Raw genomic sequence first — 18487 nt, forward strand, 5'->3', positions numbered from 1 at the left:
TATTATTCCCATCTCTTTCAGAATTTTCCACAGGTTATTGTGATCCACACAGTCAAAGGCTTTGGCATAGTCAATAAAGCAGAAGTAGATGTTTTTCTGGAACTTTTTTCCTTTTTTTGATGATCCAACGGATGTTGGCAATTTGATCTCTGGTTCCTCTGCCTTTCCTAAAACCAGCTTGAACATCTGGAAGTTTACAGTTCACGTATTGCTGAAGCCTGGCTTGGAGAATTTTGAGCATTACTTTACTAGCGTGTGAGATGAGTGCAATGTGCATTAGTTTCAGCTTTCTTTGGGATTGGAATGAAAACTGACCTTTTCCAGTCCTGTGGCCAGTGCTGAGTTTTCCAAATTTGCTGGCATATTGAGTGCAGCACTTTCACAGCATCATCTTTCAGGATTTGAAATAACTCAACTGGAATTCCATCACCTCCACTAGCTTTGTTCGTAGTGATGCTTTCTATGGCCTACTTGACTTCACATTCCAGGATGTCTGGCTCTAGATGAGTAATCACACCATCGTGATTATCTGGGTCATGAAGATCTTTTATGTACAGTTCTTCTGTTTATTCTTGTCATCTCTTCTTACTATCTTCTGCTTCTGTTAGGTCCATACCATTTCTGTCCTTTATCGAGCCCATCTTTGCATCAAATGTTCCCTTGGTATCTCTAATTTTCTTGAAGAAATCTCTAGTCTTTACCATTCTGTTGTTGTACTCTATTTCTTTGCGTTGATCGCTGATTGCAGTAAGGCTTTCTTAACTCTCCTTTCTATTCTTTGGAACTCTGCATTCACATGGAAATATCTTTCCTTTTCTCCTTTGCTTTTCACTTCTCTTCTTTTCACAGCTATTTGTAAGGCTTCCCCAGACAGCCGTTTTGCTTTTTTGCATTTCTTTTCCATGGGGATGGTCTTCATCCCTGTCTCCTGTAGAATGTAATGAACCTCCACCCATAGCTCACCAGGCACTCTGTCTATCAGATCTAGTCCCTTAAATCTATTTTTCACTTCCACTGTACAATCATAAGGGATTTGATTTAGGTCATACCTGAATGGTCTAGTGGTTTTCCCTTCTTTCTTCAATTTACATCTCAATTTGGCAATAAGAACTTCATGATATGAGCCGCAGTCAGCTCCTGGTCTTGTTTTTGTTGACTATCTAGTGCTTCTCCATCTTTGGCTGCAAAGAATATAATCAATCTGATTTCGGTATTGACCTTCTGGTGATGTTCATGTGTAGAGTCTTCTCTTGTGTTGTTGGAAGAGGGTGTTTGCTATGACCAGTGCATTCTCTTGGCAAAAGTCTATTAGCCTTTGCCCTGCTTCATTCCGTATTCCAAGGCCAAATTTGCCTGTTACTCCAGGTGTTTCTTGACTTCCTACATTTGCATTCTAGTCCCCTATAATGAAAATGACATCTTTTTTGGGTGTTAGTTCTAAAAGGTCTTGGAGGTCTTCATAGAATCGTTCAACTTCAACTTCTTCAGCATTACTGGTTGGGGGATTGGATCCCCATGATATTGAATGGTTTGCCTTGGAAACAAACAGAGATCATTCTGTCATTTTTGAGATTGCATCCAAGTACTGTATTTCAGATTCTTTTGTTGACCATGATGGCTACTCCATTTCTTCTACGGTATTCCTCCCCACAGTAGTGGATATAATGGTCATTTGAGTTAAGTTCACTCATTCCAGTCCATTTTAGTTCACTGATTCCTAGAAGATCGACGTTCACTCTTGCCATCCCCTGTTTGACCACTTCCAATTTGCCTTGATTCATGGACCTAACATTCCAGGTTCCTATGCAATATTGGTCTTTGTAGCATTGGACCTTGCTTCTATCACAAGTCACATCCACAACTGGGCAATATTTTTGCACATATATATGTATATAAAACATTCCATCAAAAAGCAATAGAATGCACATTCTTTACAAGCATGGGACATTCTCATGTTAGATTACATGTTAGGCCACAAAAACTCCTTGGCAAATTAAGAAAATTGAATGCTTTCAGGCATCTTTTCTGACTACAACACTATGAGACTAGAAATCAACTACAAGGAAAAAAATGCAAACAACAATGACAACAAACAGACAGATACTAAACAAGATACCACTAAGCAACCAATGTATCACTAAAGTAATCAAAGAATAAATAAAAAAAAAAATACTTGGAAGCAAATGAAAAAGAAAACACAATGATCCAAAATCTATGGGATGCAGGAAAAACAGTTCTACTAGGGAAGATTAAGTTATACAAACTTACCTCAGGAAACAAGAAAAATCTCAAATTAACAATCTAACCTTATATCTAAAGGAACTAGACGAACACACAAAACCTAAAGTTAGTAGAAGGAAAGAAATCATAAAGATCAGAGCAGAAATAAATGAAATAGAGGATATTAAAACATTTTAAAAATCATTTCATGCAAAATTAATTGAAGACTTAAGTGCAAGACCAGAAACCATAAAAGTCCGAGATGAAAACATGGACAGAATGTTCTTTGACAAAAACTGTAGCAATATTGTTTGAATCTATCTCTTAAGGCAAAGAAATCAAACACAAAAATAAACAAATGGAACTGAATTGAACGTAAAAGCTTTTGCATAGCAAAGGAAACCATTGACAAAGTGAAAAGACAGCTCATTGAATGGGAGAAAATATATGCAAATGATATGACCAACAAGGGACTGATATATAAAATAAATTTATAGCTAATACAACTCTATGTCAAAAAAAAAAACTCAGCTGCAAATAGGAAACATTAGAACAAATGCTGCTGGGTTAATAAATTGCTTCATTCATTAAAAAAAAAAAAGAAAGAAATGGGCAGAAGACCAGAATAGACATTTTTCTTTTCTTAATCTTTATTAAAATATAGTTGATTTATAATGTATTAGTTTCAGGTGTACTACAAAGTTACTCAGTCATATATATGTATGTGTGTGTGTGTGTGTGTGTGTGTGTGTGTGTGTGTGTGTATAAAATATTCCTTCTTACATTCTCTTCTCTGGTAGCTTATTTTAAGATATTGAATGCATTTCCCTGTGCTGTAGAATAGATCCTTGCTGCTGCTGCTGCAGCAGCTGCTACGTCACTTTAGTCATGTCCGACTCTGTGCGACCCCATAGATGGCAGCCCACCAGACTTCCCCGTCCCTGGGATTCTCCAGGCAAGAACACTGGAGTGGGTCGACATTTCCTTCTCCAATGCATGAAAGCAAAAAGTGAAAGTGAAGTCGCTCAGTCGTGTCTGACTCTAGCGACCCCATGCATTGCAGCCTACCAGGCTCCTCCATCCATGGGATTTTCTAGGCAAAAGTACTGGAGTGGGGTGCCATTGCCTTCTCCAAGAATAGGTCCTTACTGGTTATCTATATTATATATAGTAGTATGTATATTTTAATCCCAAACTCACATTGTATCCCTCCCATTATCCCTTTTGGTAATCATATTTCTTTTCTATGTCTGTGAGTCTATTTCTGTTTTGTATATAAGTTTGTTTTTACAATTTTTAAAAAAGATTTCACATATAAGCAGTATCTATGATATTTATTTTTCTTGATCTTGTTCAATTCATTGTAAATGGCAGTATTTCCTTCTTTTATATGGCTGAGTAATATTTCATTATATATACATATACATGTACCACATCTTGTTTATCCATCTATCTGTTGGTGGACACATAGGTTGTTTCCATGTCTAAGCTACAGCATGCAAATAGTGGTGCTGTGAATATTGGAGAGCATGTATCTTTTCAAATTATGGTTTTCTCCAGATATATGTCTAGGAGTGGGATTGCAGGATCATATGCTAGCTCTATTTTTAGTTTTTTAAGGAACCTTCATACTGTCCTCCATAGTGGCTGTACCAATATACATTTCCACCAACAGTTTAGAAGGATTTTTCCTCTACATCTTCTCCAGCATTTATTTTTTGTAGACTTTTTGATATTGATAACTTTGGCTGCTGGGAGGTGATAGCTCTTTGTAGTTTTGACTTGCATTTCACTAATAGTGATATTGAGCATCTTTTCATGTACTTTTTAGCCATCTGTATGTCATCTTTGGAGAAATATCTATTTACATCTTGTGCCCATTTTTTGACTGGATTGTTTGTTTTTTGTGATATTGCTTGGTATGACCTGTTTGTATATTTTGCATAATAATCCCTTATGAGTTGTTTTGTTTGCAAATATTTTCTCCCACAGACAGATTGCTATTCAGTGACTATTCTTCAGTCACTAAGTCATGTCCAACTCTTTGTGACTTTATGGGTTGTAGTACATCAGACTTCCCTGTCTTTCACTATCTCCTGAAGATTGCTCAAACTTACGTCCAACATTTAGAATGGGAGTAAATATTTCCAAATGAAGCAATCAATAAAAGAAATCTCAAAAATATACAAATAGCTCACGCATCTCAATGTAAAAGTATCAAACAACACAATAAAAAAAAAAAAAAAAACGGGTAGAAGATCTAAATAGACATTTCTCCAAACAGAACATACAGATGGTTAAAAAGCAAAAGAAAAGATGCTCAACAGCTTTCATTATTCACTTCAGTTTAGTTCAGTTCAGTCACTCAGTCGTGTCCGACTCTTTGCAACCCCATGAATCGCAGCATGCCAGGACTCCCTGTCCATCACCAACTCCCGGAGTTCATTCAGACTCACGTCCATTGAGTCAGTGATACCATCCAGCCATCTCATCCTCTGTCATCCCATTCTCCTCTTGCCCCCAATCCTCCCAGCATCAGAGTCTTTTCCAATGTGTCAACTCTTCACATGAGGTAGCCAAAGTACTGGAGTTTCAGCTTTAGCATCATTCCTTCCAAAGAAATCTCAGGGCTGATCTCCTTCAGAATGGACTGGTTGGATCTCCCTGCAGTTCAAGGGACTTTCAAGAGTCATCTCCAACACCACACTTCAAAAGTATCAATTCTTTGGTGCTCAGCTTTCTTTCTTTCTTTCTTTTTTAATATTTCTTTTTTTAAAATTTTATTTTATTTTTAAACTTTACATAATTGCTATTAGTTTTGCCAAATATCAAAATGAATCCGCCACAGGTATACATGTGTTCCCGATCCTGAACCCTCCTCCCTCCTCCCTCCCCATTCCATCCCTCTGGGTCGTCCCAGTGCACTAGCCCCAAGCATCCAGTATCCTGCATCAAACCTGGACTGGCAACTCGTTTCTTACATGATATTTTACATGTTTCAATGTCATTCTCCCAAATCTTCCCACCCTCTCCCTCTCCCACAGAGTCCATAAGACTGTTTTATACATCAGTGTCTCTTTTGCTGTCTCGTACACCTGGTTATTGTTACCATCTTTCTAAATTCCATATATATGCGTTAGTATACTGTATTGATGTTTTTCCTTCTGGCTTACTTCACTCTGTATAATAGGCTCCAGTTTCATCCACCTCATTAGAACTGATTCAAATGTATTCTTTTTAATGGCTGAGTAATACTCCATTGTGTATATGTACCACAGCTTTCTTATCCATTCATCTGCTGATGGACATCTAGGTTGCTTCCATGTCCTGGCTATTATAAACAGTGCTGCGATGAACATTGGGGTACACGTGTCTCTTTCCCTTCTGGTTTCCTCAGTGTGTATGCCCAGCAGTGGGATTGCTTTCTTCACAGTCCAACTCTCACATCTATACATGACCACTGGAAAAACCATTGCCTTGACTAGACAGACCTTTCTGGCAAACTAATGTCTTTGCTTTCAATATGCTATCTAGGTTGGTCTAACTTTCTAACTATCTTTTCTTCCAAGGAGTAAGCGTCTTTTAATTTCATGGCTGCAGTCACCATTTGCAGTGATTTTGGAGCCCCCAAAAATAAAGTCCGACACTGTTTCCCCATCTATTTCCCATGAAGTGATGGAACCAGATGCCATGATCTTCATTTTCTGTATGTCGAGCTTTAAGCCAACTTTTTCACTCTCCTTATTCACTTTGATCAAGAGGCTTTTTAGTTCCTCTTCACTTTCTGCCATAAGGGTGGTGTCATCTGCATATCTGAGGTTATTGATATTTCTCCTGGCAATCTTGATTCCAGCTTGTGCTTCTTCCAGTCCAGCATTTCTCATGATGTACTCTGCATAGAAGTTAAATAAGCAGGGTGACAATATACAGCCTTGGCATACTCCTTTTCCTATTTGGAACCAGTCTTTTGTTCCATGTCCAGTTCTAATTGTTGCTTGCTGACCTGCATATAGGTTCCTCAAGAGGCAGGTCAGGTGGTCTGTTATTCCCATCTCTTTCAGAATTTTCCACAGTTTATTGTAATCCACACAGTCAAAGGCTTTGGCATAGTCAATAAAGCAGACATAGATGTTTTTTTCTGGAACTCTCTTGCTTTTTCAACGATCCAGTGCATGTTGGCAATTTGATCTCTGGTTCCTCTGTCTCTTCTAAAACCAGCTTCGACATCTGGAAGTTCACTGTTCACATATTGCTGAAGCCCGGCTTGGAGAATTTTGAGCATTACTTTACTAGCATGTGAGATGAGTGCAATTGTACAGTAGATTGAGCATTCTTTGTCATTGCCTTTCTTTGGGATTGGAATAAAAACTGACCTTTTCCAGTCCTGTAGCCAGTGTTGAGTTTTCCAAATTTGCTGGCATATTGAGTGCAGCACTTTCACAGCATCATCTTTCAGGATTTGAAATAGCTCAACTGGAATTCCATCACCTCCACTAGCTTTGTTCGTAGTGTTGCTTCCTAAGGGCCACTTAACTTCACATTCCAGGATGTCTGGCTCTAGGTGACTGATCACACCATCGTGATTATCTGGGTCATGAAGATCTTTTATGTACAGTTCTTCTGTGTATTCTTGCCACCTCTTCTTAATATCTTCTGCTTCTGTTAGGTCCATACCATTTCTGTCCTTTATCGAGCCCATCTTTGCATCAAATGTTCCCTTGGTATCTCTAATTTTCTTGAAGAGATCTCTAGTCTTTACCATTCTGTTGTTGTACTCTATTTCTTTGCGTTGATCGCTGATTGCAGTAAGGCTTTCTTAACTCTCCTTTCTATTCTTTGGAACTCTGCATTCAAATGGAAATATCTTTCCTTTTCTCCTTTGCTTTTCACTTCTTTTCACAGCTATTTGTAAGGCCTCCCCAGACAGCCATTTTGCTTTTTTGCATTTCTTTTCCATGGGGATGGTCTTCATCCCTGTCTCCTGTACAATGTCACGAACCTCAGTCTATAGTTCATCAGGCACTCTATCTATCAGATCTAGTCCCTTAAATCTATTTCTCACTTCCACTATATAATCATAAGGGATTTGATTTAGGTCATACCTGAATGGTCTAGTGGTTTTCCCTACTTTCTTCAATTTACATCTCAATTTGGCAATAAGGACTTCATGATCTGAGCCACAGTCAGCTCCTGGTCTTGTGTTTGTTGACTGTATAGAGCCTCTCCATCTTTGGCTGCAAAGAATATAATCAGTCTGATTTCGGTGTTGACCATCTGGTGATGCCCATGTGTAGAGTCTTCTCTTGTGTTGTTGGAAGAGGGTGTTTGCTATGACCAGTGCATTTTCTTGGCAAAACTCTATTAGTCTTTGGCCTGCTTCATTCTGTATTCCAAAGCCAAATTTGCCTGTTACTCCAGGTGTTTCTTGACTTCCTACTTTTGCATTCCAGTCTCCTATAATGAAAAGGACATCTTTTTTGGGTGTTAGTTCTAAAAGGTCTTGTAGGTCTTCATAGAGGCCTAATAATAATAATTTCATTATTAGAGGAATGTAAATCAAATCTATGATGAGGTATCATCTCATACTGACCAAAATTGCCGTCATCTAAAAAATCCACAAATAATAAATGCTGGAGAAGTTGTGGAGAAAAGGGCACTTTTCTGCACTGTTGGTGGGAATGTATATTGGTACAGCCATTATGGAGGTTCTTTTAAAAACTAAAAATAGTACTAACATATGATCTTGCAATCCTGTTCCTAGGCATATATCTAAAGAAAACCATAATTTGAAAAGACATTGCAACTCTATTTACAATAACCAGGATATGGAAGCAGCAACCCAAGTGTCCATCAACAGATGGATGGATAAAGATGTGGTATATATATATATATACATACATACATACATACACACACATATATGTATACATTATATATATATATTATACATATATATACATTATAATGTATAATATATACATTATATATACACATATATACATTATGATGTATAATATATACATTCTCTAAATATATTTATATAAAATTGAACATTACTCTTCCATAAAAAGGAAACAATGCCATTTATAGTGACACAATGGACCTAGAGATTCTCATACTGAGTCAAATAAGTCAGTCAAAGACAAATATCATATGATATCACTTATATATGGAATCTAGAAAAGGGTACAAATTAACTTATCTACAGAACAGAAATAGAGTGACAGATGTAGAAAACAAACATGGTTACCAGGGGGCAAGCAGGGGAGGGATAAATTGGGAGGCTGGGGTTGACATATGCATACTACTATATATAAATGGATAACTAATAACAACTTACTATAGTAAAAGGAACATGACTCAATACTCTGCAATGGTCTATACAAGAAAAGAATCTAAAAATGAGTGTATATATATGTGTGTGTGTGTGTGTGTACATATATATACATATATATATATAACTGATTCTCTGCTGTACACTTGAAACTAACAAATTGTAAATCAACGTTTATTCCAATAAAAATGTTTAAAAATTAAAGTAAAGTACCTATGGTAAAAATAAACAAATAAAAATAAAACTAGTGAATGCAACCCAAAAGAAATAGACTTACAAATATAGAGTGAAAACTACTGGTTACCAGTGGGGAGATGGTAAAGGGAAGGAACAAGATAAAAGTAGAGGTTTAAGAGGTACAAATTACTATGCATAAAATAAACTACAAGGATATATTGTAAAGCACAAAGAATACAGCCAATGTTTTTAATACTATAAATAGAGTATAATATATAAAAATTTTTGAATCACTATGCTCCTTACCAGAAACTAATATAATATTATATTTCAACTATACCTCAATTTAGAAAATAAAATTAGTAAACTATAGACAAACACTTTAAAAATGCATAATATAGACATAGGAGAATATTATTCAGTTTTATAAAAAGAAGGAAATTCTGATATATGCTATAACATGGATGAAACTTGAGGACATTACACTAAATGAAATAAACCAGTCACAAAAAGAGAAATAGTGCACGATTCCATATATATGAGGTATCTAGAGTAATCACATTCACTGAGACAGAAAGTAGAATGGTGATTTCCAGGGACTGGAGAAGGCAATGGCACCCCACTCCAGTACTCTTGCCTGGAAAAATCCCATGGACGGAGGAGCCTGGTGGGCTGCAGTCCATGGGGTTGTTAAGAGTCGGACACGACTGGGCAACTTCACTTTCACTTTTCACTTTCATTCATTGGAGAAGGAAATGGCAACCCACTCCAGTGTTCTTGCCTGGAGAATCCCAGGGACGGGGGAGCCTGGTGGGCCGCCGTCTGTGGGATCACACAGAGTCAGACACGACTGAAGCGACTTAGCAGCAGCAGCAGCAGAGGAAGGTGAAAATAAGAAATTATTGTTAATAGATACTGAGTTTCAGTTTTGCAAGACGAAGAGTTCGGTAGATTGTCTGCACGACAGTGTGAATGCATTTAACACTACTGAACACTTAAAATTTTCTAAGATTGTAAACATTGCTTTATGCATTTCACCATAATTTAAAGTAAATAAATAAATATCAAAAGCTTAAAAAAAAGAATGGAAATTAAGGGTTGGCAAACTGTGGAGAAATTTGGACCCTCTTATATTGTTAACATCTGCTGGATCATTGAAAAATCAAGAGAGTTCCAGAAAAACATCTATTTCTGCTTTATTGACTATGCCAAAGCCTTTGACTGTGTGGATCACAATAAAACTGTGGAAAATTCTGAAAGAGATGGGAATACCAGACCACCTGACCTGCCTCTTGAGAAACCTATATGCAGGTCAGGAAGGAACAGTTAGAACTGGACATGGAACAACAGACTGGTTCCAAATAGGAAAAGGAGTACATCAAGGCTGTATATTGTCACCCTGCTTATTTAACTTATATGCAGAGTACATCATGAGAAACGCTGGACTGGAAGAAACACAAGCTGGAATGAAGATTGCCAGGAGAAATATTAGTAACCTCAGATATGCAGATGACACCACCTTATGGCAGAAAGTGAAGAGTAACTAAAGAGTCTCTTGATGAAAGTGAAAGAAGAGCGTGAAAAACTTGGCTTAAAGCTCAACATTCAGAAAATGAAGATCATGGCATCTGGTCCCATCACTTCATGGGAAATAGATGGGGAAACAGTGTCAGACTTTATTTTTCTGGGTTTCAAAATCACTGCAGATGGTGACTGCAGCCATGAAGTTAAAAGACGCTTACTCCTTGGAAGAAAAGTTATGACCAACCTAGGTAGCATATTGAAAAGCAGAGACATTACTTTGCCAACAAAGGTCCGTCTAGTCAAGACTGGTTTTTCCAGTGGTCATGTATGGATGTGAGAGTTGGACTGTGAAGAAAGCTGAGCGCCGAAGAGTTGATGCTTTTGAAGTGTGGTGTTGGAAAAGACTCTTGAGAGTCCCTTGGACTGCAAGGAGATCCAACCAGTCCATTCTGAAGGAGATCAGCCCTGGGTGTTCTTTGGAAGGAATGATGCTAAAGCTGAAACTCCAGTACTTTGGCCACCTCATGTGAAAAGTTGACTCATTGGAAAAGACTCTGATGCTGGGAGGGATTGGGGACAGGAGGAGAAGGGGATGACAGAGGATGAGATGGCTGGATGACATCACTGACTCAATGGATGTGAGTTTGAGTGAACTCCGGGAGTTGGTGATGGACAGGGAGGCCTGGCATACTGCAATTAATGGGGTCGCAAAGAGTCAGACACGACTGAGCGACTGAACTGAACTGAATTGATATTGCTGTGGGAATGTTAAATAGTGCAGCCACTGCAGAAAACAATTTATTAGTTCCTCTAAAAGCTAAACATTGAATTACATATGACCAAGCAGTTCTTTTCATACTGTTCATGGGGTTTTCAAGGCAAGAATGCTGAAATGGTTTGCTATTTCCTTCTTCAGTGGACCACGTTTTGTCAGAACTCTCTGCTGTGACCCATCTGTCTTGGGTAGCCCTACATGGGATGGCTCATAGATTCATTAAGTTACACAAAACTGTGATTCATTTGATCATTTTGGTTAGATTTTTGTGATTGTGGAAGACTGATGCTGGGAAAGATTGAAGGCAGGAGGAGAAGTGGGTGAAAGAGAATGAGATAGTTGGATGGAATCATCAACTCAATGAACATGAGTCTGAGCAAACTCTGGGAGATAGCGAAGGACAAGGAAGCCTGGCATACAGCAGTCCATGGGGTCGCAAAATATCAGACATTACTAACACACTGAACAACAACAGTAGCAATTCTACTTCTATGTGTATACCCAAAAGATTTGATGCTATACTAAGTCACTTCAGTCGTGTCCGATTCTGTGCGACCCCATAGATGGCAGCCCACCAGGCTCCCCTGTCCCTGGGATTCTCCAGGCAAGAACACTGGAGTGGGTTGCCATTTCCTTCTCAAAAGATTTGAAAACAGACTCAAATAGACATTTGTATACTAATATTAATTGTTGCATTATCCACAATAGCCAAATGTGGAAACAACAGAAGTAATCATGAACGAATGAAAAGATAAATAAAGTGGGTACATACATACAATAGAATCTTATTCAGTCATTTAAAAGTTTTGAAATTTGATACAAGTCAATGATACATGGATGAACCTTGAAAACATGCTGAGTGAAACAAATCAGAAACTAAAGGACAAGTACTGATTTCATGCTTCCACATACATGAAATATCCAGAATAGGAAAATTCACAAACAGAAAGTAGATTGTGGGCTACCAGGGGCTAGAGGTGGGAGGAGAGTAAAGAATTATTGATTAATAGTTACAGTTTTTATTTGGGATAATGGAAAAGTTTCAGAAATATTAATAGGTAGGTGGTAATGGTGGAAGAAACACAAGCTGGAATCAAGATTGCCAGGAGAAATATCAATAACCTCAGATATGCAGATGACACCACCCTTATGGCAGAAAGTGAAGAGGAACTAAAAAGCCTCTTGATGAAAGGGAAAGAGGAGAGTGAAAAAGTTGGCTTAAAGCTCAACATTCATAAAACGAAGATCACGGCATCCGGTCCCATCACTTCATGGGAAATAGATGGGGAAACAGTGGAAACAGCATCAGACTTTATTTTTTTGGGCTTCAAAATCACTGCAGATGGTGATAGCAGCCATGAAATTAAAAGACGCTTACTCCTTGGAAGGAAAGTTATGACCAACCTAGATAGCATAGTCAAAAGCAGAGACATTACTCTCCGAACACAGGTCTGTCTAGTCAAGGTTATGGTTTTTCCAGTGGTCATGTATAGATGTGAGAGTTGGACTGTGAAGAAAGCTGAGTGCCGAAGAATTGATGCTTTTGAACTGTGGTGTTGGAGAAGACTCTTGAGAGTCCCTTGGACTGCAAGGAGATCCAACCAGTCAATTCTAAAGGAAATCAGTCCTGGGTGTTCATTAGAAGGAGTGATGCTGAGGCTGAAACTCCAATACTTTGGCCACATCATGTGAAGAGTTGACTCATCGGAAAAGACTCTGATGCTGGGAGAGATTGGGGACAGAGGGAGAAGGGGACGACAGAGGATGAGATGGCTAGATGGCATCACTGAGTCGATGGACATGGGTTTGAGTGAACTCTGCAAGTTGGTGATGGACAGAGAGGCCTGGCATGCTGCGACTCATGGGGTCACAAGGAGTCGGACGAGACTGAGCGACTGAACTGAACTGAACTGAATGGTTGTACAACACTGAATATAATAATGCCATTTAAGTGCACAGTTCAAAATGATTCAATTGGCAAGTGTTATATTGTATACATTTTATCACAGTAAAATATGTCCAAAAAAGAGGGGGAAGTGAAAAATAACACCTACAAGTTCTACTCTTGCTGCTATGATCTAGTGTAACCATTTGTTTTACCTCCTCCATGCCAGGTACTATTTTAGGTCCTGGGCAAACAGCTGTGAAGAACAGTGAGAAAACAAACAAACAAACAAACAGATGATATATAAACAAACAAGGAGTCAGGACACCTAATTTATAGCCCAACATTTTTATGACTGGCACTATGTGGTTTCTGTTCTCCATGACCACTTCATGAGCTCCTGCTTTGGGCCAGACTGTAGAGACCTAGGCTGTAGAACTATGCTTGGCATATGGTCAAGTTCATGGCAATGAGTAGCTACTCTGCAAGCAGTTTTTCCCCTCTGCTTTCTAGGTAGCCCATTTTACCTTGTACGGGAAGGAACTGAGCCTCAAACTCAAGAGATGCCTTGGAATAACAGAACTCAGGCCAGACCTGAAGAATTTAGATTTTTCTTACCCTTCACAATATTCCCTTGACTCTTGGCACCTCACTGTCTTCACCTCTCTTTGAATCAATTCCTTAAGTGACTGGGAAGCTCCTGGCACTGTCCATTTCCCTGTTTTGTTGTCAAGGCTTGGCTGATTGACTTCAGTCATCTTCTAACTTCCTCATCTCACCCATCATGGACTTTGAAAGTCCAGGCCTCTGAACATAGACAAAATAATAGTCCAATTCAAGACCCAATTTAGTTATCAACTGAGTGCTTGGTGTCAAACAAGCAAAACCAAACCAAAGTCACTCATTCCTCAATTTGACAAATATTTAAAGAGCCCCTGCTCTGACCCAGATGTTAGCCACTTCACTTTGTAACCAGAATAATGGTAATAACCATTTTTTGAGCATGTATTATGTGCTGGACATGTCCCATAGATTAACTCACTGACTTCATACAACCCTGCGTAGGGGTGTGGGTTATCCCCATTTTTCAGTAGAGAAGCTGAGGTTCAAAAAGACCTGGCTAAGGTCACTGAGGGGCCTGATGCACCTAAACCATTCCACAGTTCATGTATTATCCACACAGCCAGTGCACCATGCACTCTCCAACACCTTATTTTTCAATGTACCTCTACAATCCACAGCACACAGTGCTCATTTCACCCACGTTTCTCTTGCATTGTTGTTTTCCAGTTGCTAAGTCGTGTCCAACTCTTTGTGACCTCATGGACTGAAGTACGCCAGGCTTCCCTGTCCTTCACTATCTCCCGCAGCTTGCCAAAACACATGTCCATTGAGTCGATGATGCCATCCAACCATTTCATCCTCTATTGCCCCTTTCTCCTTGTTAGATAAATTAAATAGATAATCTCATTTAGGTTTAGGAAACAAAGCAGAGCAGGCCTCTGACCTTACTTCTAACCTGCCTGGACATGGTCCTGACTGTAAGTGCCCTGACTGCCTGCTGTGAGTGCAAGACTTGCAATATCATACATAGGGGACAAATCTTGAGATTTTTGAGCTCCTCGAAGAAGTCTGGTACACCATGCTCTGAGCTTAGCAACATTCCAAGTTTTACAAGACAAAACAAACAACATTAACATGAATCCAGAGCTGCAACTTGGTAACAGACTGATGACATATAAATTTATGTCCTGGGATTATAATTATAAGCAGAACACAAACTGCAATTTTTGAAGTCTCACATACAGAGTGGATGCCCTGCCTGGGGCCTTTTCCCAATTGGAACTCCAGATGTGCTGTGTCAAGGGACTTCCCAGCACTGTTTACGTCTGGATGTCAGTCAAAACCCATTTTGGTGAGGTATCCTTTGTTATTTCTATTTATCTTTTCTTTTAATGTTAGTATATTGAAAGTAAGACTAGATAATTCCCTAATATTGGCATTATTTATTTGCATATAATGAGTGGCTTACTTTGTTAATAAATCTTTCAACCTGAGGGGCTTCCCTGGTAGCTCAGCTGGTAAAGAATCCGCCTGCAATGCGGGAGACCTGGGTTCGATTACTGGGTCAGGAAGATCTGCTGGTGAAGGGATAGGGTACCCACTCCAGTATTCTGGGATAGGCTACCCACTCCAGTATTCTGCCTGGAGAATTTCTTGGATTGTATAGTCCACGGGGTCACAAAGAGTCAGACATGACTGAGCGACTTTCACTTCAACCTGAGATAAAAGTGAAAACTTTCTGTAAAACACTCCTCCATTCTCAATCTTTCCCAGCTTTAGGGTCCTTCCAGTGAATATTCATGGTTGATTTCCTTTAGGATTGATTGGTTTGATCTTCTTGCAGTCCAGCGGACTCTCAAGAGTCTTCTCCAGCATCACAATTCAAAAGCATCAATTCTTCAGTGCTCAGGCTTCTTTATGGTCCAACTCTCACATTCGTACATGATTACTGGAAAAGCCATAGCTTTGACTATATGGACCTTTGTCAGCAAAGTGATGTCTCTGCTTTTTAATACACTGTCTAGGTTTGTCATAGCTTTTCTTCTAAGGAGCAAGTGTCTTTTAATTTCATGGCTGCAGTCACTGTCTGCAGTGATTTTGGAGTCCAAGAAAATAGTCTGTCATTATTTCCATTTCTTCCCTTCCTATTTGACATGAAGTGATGGGACCAGATGCCATTATCTTAGTATTTTGAATGTTGAGTTTTAAGCCAGCTTTTTTACTCTCCTCTTTCACTTTCATCAAGAAGCTCTTTAGTTCCTTTTTGCTTTTTGCCATTAGAGTGGTATCATTTGTATATCCAAGGTTGTTGATATTCCTCCTGGCAATCTTGATATCAGCTTCTGATTCATACAGCCTAACAGTTTTCATGATGTACTCTGCATATAATAAGCAGGGTGACAATATATAGCCATGACATAGTTATTTCCCAATTTTGAACCAGTCCATTGTTCCATGTCTGGTTCTAACTGTTGCTTCTTGATCTGCATACAGGTTTCTCAGGAGATAGGTAAGGTGAACTGGTATACCTATCTCTTTAAGAATTGTTAGTTTGTTGTGATCCATACAAAGTCTTTAGCATAGTCAATGAAGTAGAAGTAGATGTCTTTCTGGATTTCCCTTACTTTCTCTCTCAGACATACTGTCTATACCTAAAGTTTGTTGAATACCACACAGAAACCGACATGCAATCCATACAGACAGATTTTACAAAAACACTGGTACAGCTCCTCTTCCCCTGGCACTTTACACATACACATATGCTTACATAGGCCATGAAAATGATAAGTCCTGCCTCCTTCCAACCCATCCAAGTATGAACGTGTCTCTCAGAAATAGACAATCACTCTGTCTTCTGGGAATAAAACTAGTCAGAGATTCTTCACTTACTCTGCCACACCAACCTCTGAATCTCCTCCCTTCCCAGACCTGGTCTATCTCCATGCCAAGTTGTCTTCATTTTACCCACAAACAGACCCCACTCACAGGCTTATACTGATAGGCCATGCCCAGGTCACACCCAGGGACTGCCAACTCCTCCCCTATTTCCTTTGTTTGTCTCCCTGACACTGTGGATTGGGAATCACTTAGCAGAAGGTGAGTATGCAGACAAAGCTCTGTCCTAGACCTCAGGGAAGACCTGTCTGGTAGGGTTATGCCCCCTTCTACCTGTTCTTGCATCTTACCCCCACTTTCAGTGTTGGAGTCATTTCTTTACATCTGCCTTTATAGTAGTAGAAGATGAACCACTGAACCATTTCCTCTGGCTCTTATCTTCCAGATACTTGGCCCAGGGTAAGGAGGAATTGGAGATCAGTGCTCATATAAAGACATGGAAATGAGGTCTTCCTTAGGAGTTGAGATTTTAGAGTGACAATAAATTATGGTTCTATAACTACTACTGCCTTCTCCTTTCCTGGAGTTAACCCTCAGTGTCCTATTCTATGGGCCTTAAATAAAAGAATACCAGAGTCTTTCTTCTCAGTCAATATGCCTCTGGGTGACTCTTTCCCTGACTCTCTATTTCCCGCATCTGCCCAATAGAAACCAATTGTGAGATCTACCCCATCACTCTGAGAGGTGGAGAATGCAAAAAGAGCCATATCAGGCCTGATTTAGACTGGAAGTTTTTTGTGTGCCTACATTTTCTCAAGGTCTCCTTCTGGGTCAGCAACCCTGGGGGGTTCTTGTGTATCATTTTAGGCCCAGAACTGACATGTCAAAAGTAGCCTGCTACATTGTGGCAAATAAGCTAGCAGGCCTTGTGGCCAAATTGCCTGCACTTGACTCCTTACTAGTTATTTGACCTAAGATATGTTGCTAAATCATTCTGACTTCAGTTACTGTGTTCTAGAAATGGGATTCATGATGGTATCTCTTTCATAGGAGTGTTTTGAGGATTAAATGAAAGGATGCAAAAGTCCCTGATCAGAAGATATTTGTTGAATAAATGAATAAACTAAATGATACAGTTTCTATTCTGGCTCAGGATCACAGATCCAATAAATACCAAATATAATACCTGCCACTCACTGTGTGTCCCTCTGTAATGCAAGCTTCATGAGGGCAGAAGCTTTATGTCTGTTTTGCTCCTCAACCTTTTAGAGCAGGGCCTAAGAAATAATAAGGGCTTGATAAATATATTTATTGAATGAATGAATACTATATTCCAAGTACTATGTTAGGCATGTGGGACAGAGTTCTAAGACAGACAATACCTGTCCTCACAGAGTTTGCAATCTAATCATTAAATTGACATGTGCTTAGTCACTCAGTCATGTCAAACTCTTTGCAACTGCATAGACTGTAGCCTGCTAGGCTCCTCTGTCCATGGGGATTCTCCAGGCAGGAATACTGGAATGGGTTGCCATGTCCTCCTCCAGGGGATCTTTCCAGCCCAGGGATCGAACCCAGGTCTCCCTCATTGCAGGTGGATTCTTTACCACTTGAGCCACCAAGGAATCACAACAATAATTGAATCTTGGATAAATACTGTGAAAGAATAAGGGAGGATTCTGTGACAGTGATACACAAAAGGAATTTCCTAGTCTGGGAGGTTAGAGGGAGTCTTCCAGGGCCAGTACCATCTGAACCTGAAGAAGGAGTGAATCAGATGACATGTAAAGAGGAGAATGTGGCAATGAGCTTGGATCACTCAAAGATTAGAAAATGGTGAGCATGGCTGGATTGTGGTAAGAAAGGGAATGAGTAACAGGAAGTAGGATTGGAGAGCCTGGAAGGGGCCAGATTATGTAGGGCTTCGTGGACCATGGTAAAAAATTTGTCTTTGTGGACCATGGTAAAAAAAAAAAAAAACTGGAGGCTTTTCCGCAGGGTAAAGGCATAATCTATGTTTTACAAATATTCTTCTGGGTTCCTCATGGAGAATGATTTGTAGGGGGCAAGTATGGAAACAAGGAGACCTGTTAAGATTCTAGGGCAGCTGTCCAGGTGAGAGGTGATTGGGACTAAGGTCCGACAGTTGGAAGTAAATGAGGAGAGAGGTAGA

Source organism: Bos taurus, chromosome X (assembly GCF_002263795.3).
Source record: "Bos taurus isolate L1 Dominette 01449 registration number 42190680 breed Hereford chromosome X, ARS-UCD2.0, whole genome shotgun sequence".
Classification (NCBI taxonomy): Eukaryota; Metazoa; Chordata; class Mammalia; order Artiodactyla; family Bovidae; genus Bos; species Bos taurus.